Source organism: Alnus glutinosa, chromosome 10 (genome assembly GCF_958979055.1).
Source record: "Alnus glutinosa chromosome 10, dhAlnGlut1.1, whole genome shotgun sequence".
NCBI classification, from domain to species: Eukaryota; Viridiplantae; Streptophyta; class Magnoliopsida; order Fagales; family Betulaceae; genus Alnus; species Alnus glutinosa.
The window spans coordinates 19,861,253-19,865,509 of NC_084895.1; the positions used below are offsets into that span (position 1 = coordinate 19,861,253).

Sequence of the window (4,257 nt, forward strand, 5' to 3'; positions counted from 1 at the left end):
ATAACCCATTTCAACATTTGAATCTCTGCAGCTTCAACGTCGACGATTAATTTCACCTTCTATTAGTCCCTTTGTTATTTTTTCAGATGTTTTCTCAAAAAAAAAAAAACAAAAAACAAAACAAAATACCAAAAATGAATTTCGGACAAAGTTTCTGCAACTGCACCAATCAGCTATTTCACTCCAGAAAATTTATGCCTTAAGGTATTATTTCTGGTATTTGCTTTGTTGTGTTATTTTTTAAGCTATTAACTGAGAGTAAGGACAATGCAGAAATTTGTTTAAATTGTTTCTTCTATATTTACTGTTCACGTATCATGAAATCTTCTTCATTTGTTTCGTTTAAGTTGTTTGTCTACTATTCACGTCTATATTTCTGCATTATTTGTGCTTTGTTCCGTCACTTTTCTTTTGTTAGTAATTAAAAGTTTGATTTTTTTTTTTTCTCTAGAACTAAGTGTCTTTTTCTACATTATGGTTCCGTCACTTTTCTTTTGTTAGTAATTAAAATTTTGATTGTTTTTGCTGGAACTAAGTTAATTTTGAGATCAGTTCATTGTTTACTGCTCATGTCTGTTTTTCTGCATTATTTGTGATTTGTTTCTGTTCCTTTTCTTTTGTTACTAATTAAAAAGTTTGATTTTGGTTTTTTTTTTTTACTGGAACTAAGTTAATTTTGAGAGCTTAGAATTAATTTTTTAATGGGTTATTTATTAATGACAGGATTATATTTTTATGCCAAAAAAGAATGGATAACATTACAAGCGATTCCTTACAAAATATAAACTCACAGTCATCTCATATGACTTATTAGATTTAATATTATAAGGTAAATTAAATATTCTTTTACTCACAGGGCATTAATTGTTCTCTCAACATTCAAGATTGTAACTTTGACTTAAATGCAGAGTGTTATTCTCGTTAGGTAAACATTTTTTAAGTTTATATGTCTAAATGCATTCCCTCTTATATGTTTTTGTTAATTAAATTTTATTTTGTTTTATAATATAGCGAATTGATCAAGTGCATGATTCAATACCAAGGATAACATTTGAAGAACCATTTGGACATAGATGTGAAACCAGTTTCATTGAATATGTACCGGTACACTTGCATTATTTTACTGTTCTAAAAAATTAAAATGTGTTTCTACATTTTTTATGTGAATATTGTGATTACGTAGGTACTATCTGATAAAAGTTCACTGCCCGCATCTTCTCAAGTGTCAAAGAATGGGTACATTAGTCAAGTACGCTCATACTTGAATCAAATAATACTTTTTATATTAGGTTGACAAGTTAAATGTTATATTTTTTTTAGGTAACTGATGGATTCAATTTTACAACACCTCTTGCTGATACAACAAATATATATACGAATTTCAGGAATTATCTTGGTAAGTAACAAACTTATGATTGGGAAGAAATGTTTTAGCACTTTATTATTGATTTGAAAATTAACTTTAATTTTGAAAATATGTTCAGGACATTGATTTTTTTATCGTCACTTGGAAACATTTCAAAGACCCGTTATGTTGGTGTGAGTTTGGAGGAGGTTGGCGTTGTTTGGAGGAGGACCTAATATTGTTAAGTTTAAAAGATCATTTTGTGTAATTTTAGTATCTTTCTCATTTTGTGTAACTTATCTATATAACAGAAGATAACGAGCCACAACTGCCTATGTTGATTCAAAACTGTTTGATCAATTGTAGATGAATATGTTGATCGATTGTAGATGAATGAAAAACTTTGCATCATTATGTTATTTTAGCTTGTTTGCCGATTTATTGCCTTTTGGCATAACTCGTAAATGAGAAGTTCAGATAATAACTAGTGTATCGTTCTCTAGTATTTCTCCAGTAATTTTCTGTCTCGACTTTACCTCCATCTTACATATGTGGTTGTAGTCGTGGTTCCCTCATCTTCCTGGTTTCAATTTTTTTTTTTTTTTTTTTTTTTTTTTTTTTTTTTTTTTTTTTTTTTGTAGTTTGGTTTGTGATCATTTTATTGTGTCTTATTTGCCAAGGAAAAAAAAGTACGACCAGCATAAAGAACAATATTGAAATAAGTGAATTCAGAAAAAGTATGAATCATCTTGTTTTATTGAAAACTCGGGGCTCAAAATGCCAATAAAATTCCCACTTGAATTGCATAATAAAACTCATTACAGGGGAAAAAGCAACATAGCTATACCCATACCCAAACAAGTACAACACAAACAAGTCTCACCAAAAACCTAAAGATCCTAAATGGCTCAAATGACCCTCAGATCAAAAGCCTAAGTTATGATCCACGAATATTTCTGTCCATCTGTAGATGCTTGATTGCCTTAGGCGTTTTTGTCTCATCGTGAACCACGTTGATAAAAATCATTCCTTTTACTCTGTTGTAGTCACCACTGTCCTGATTGCTTCCCCTGCCCAAGCTCTCCATGCACATAAACGCCCCCTTAGGGCCTATGTTTGATAACTTCCTCTTCCTCTTCCTCCCCTTCCTAGTGAAGACAATTCAAAATTAAGCCAATTCATTTTCCAAGTTGACAACAAAACAGAAGAAAGACAAATTCGTCACCCAAAGCACACCATGCCAAATGAAAAATATGTTAATTAAGTATGAAAGTTGAATTATGTGCATACAATTGTAAGAGCTAGCCCAATTTTTTTTGTTTTTTTTTTTTTTTGGTATCAATCAATTTTGTTGTTACCATATGGTTTGACATGAATCATAAAACAAATGATTAGTTACATACATTATCCTAGCAGACATAGCATAATAATCAATGGCGTCTATCGCAACCATCATGACAAAACCTAAACAATAATATTTATCCAAAAAACACAAGTAAATAACATTAAACTCTGTAGGAACATCTTAATACATGAACTGAAAAAAAAAAAAAAAAAAAAAAAAAAAAAAAAAAAAGGAAAGATGAGGATTACAAACCATAGCCAAACCAACAGAGAAAAGCAATATTAAATCTTCTGGTTTCCTTCCACCTTCTCGGTAACCAAACAAAGGGTATGGGAGAAAAACAAACCCAGAACAACCCACAAATCAGACAAACAACCCATGAACTACCTCCAAAACAAAAATCAACAAAAAAAAATAGAGACCTGGAGAGAGGTCGAGTTGGAGGGGGGAAGAACGTTCAGGCGAGTTTAGATCTGGCCGCTTCATGTCCACCACCCACACTGCTCCAAGCGAGTCCAGATCTGCTACTGGGGGCTCCGGAGCCTCGCGAAAATTGTGGTCCCAGGAGGTTGAGGAAATCGCCGGGCAAAGGTACAGGTGTCAGGCGACTTTTTCCGACATTTTCCGGCAAAAGTTCAGGTATCATCCCAAAATTTTCTGCCTAAAACCTTACCTCCATGGCATCAAACGATTTTTTCTGGAGAAAGGAGAATGGAGAATGGGTCAGGAGAAAGGGGAAAGGAAAAAAGAGAGAGGAGAATGGGTAAGAAAAAAAAGAAAAGAATCAGGAGAAGAGAGAGAGAGAGAGACAGACCGTATAATGGTAGGAAGAATATTTTTTTTTTTAGGTTTGACGCGGATCGATGAGGTGGCGTTTTAATAGCCGTTATTTTAAATGGACGGCTTGGATTGGAGAAATTGTGGCTGGGCAATTTTTGAGAGATTGCCGGGGATCTCAATCCTAGCTTTGATCAAATAATTAAAAAAAGGCAAAGTCTAGTGCTATTGTAAGATCGATTTGTCCTACAGCGTACAATGAATCAAACAATTATTCTTATTAAAGTTACAACAAATAAGAGCTCCAAGGATGAGTTAAGCATGCTTGATTAATGCTCCGTTTGTTTCGACGTAAAATGGTTTTCGTCGTAAAATGGTTTCAGGGAAATCATTTTTCAGGAAACCATTTTCCGTCGAAAGCATTTTCCGGTGTTTGGCACGTACGGAAAATTGCAAATATTTTTTTATATTTTTATTCAATTATATTAACTTACAAAAATCAATTTTTATTCACAACATAAAAATATTAATGTAAAATAATATAAAAATCATCGATAACGAGATTCGGTCACTGACCGACAAGATTCTGACTATTTTTACCTGATTCCGGCTAATATAACCAGAATTCGAGATAAAGGCCGGAATTCGGACAGTTTCGTCGGAATCTGGGATAGCCGGATTCCAGCGAAAGTGGCTGGATTCCGGCAATTTTGCCGGAATCCGGCTCTCTGGCCAGATCCAGCCAGATGGCCGGAATCCGGCCTTTCTGACCAGATCCGGTCAGATTGGT

The 4,257-nt window shown here is 33.5% G+C and overlaps 1 long non-coding RNA gene across 1 annotated transcript; it reads right to left on the reverse strand.

Moving 5' to 3' along the window:
* Positions 1 to 2,081: 2,081 nt before the first annotated feature.
* Positions 2,082 to 3,494, reverse strand: LOC133880364 (uncharacterized). Its single transcript, XR_009902248.1, has 2 exons — positions 3,113 to 3,494; positions 2,082 to 2,493 (listed from the first exon to the last, which is right to left on the reverse strand). It is a non-coding gene; the product is annotated as an uncharacterized LOC133880364 (long non-coding RNA).
* Between the last annotated feature and the right edge of the window lie 763 nt (positions 3,495 to 4,257).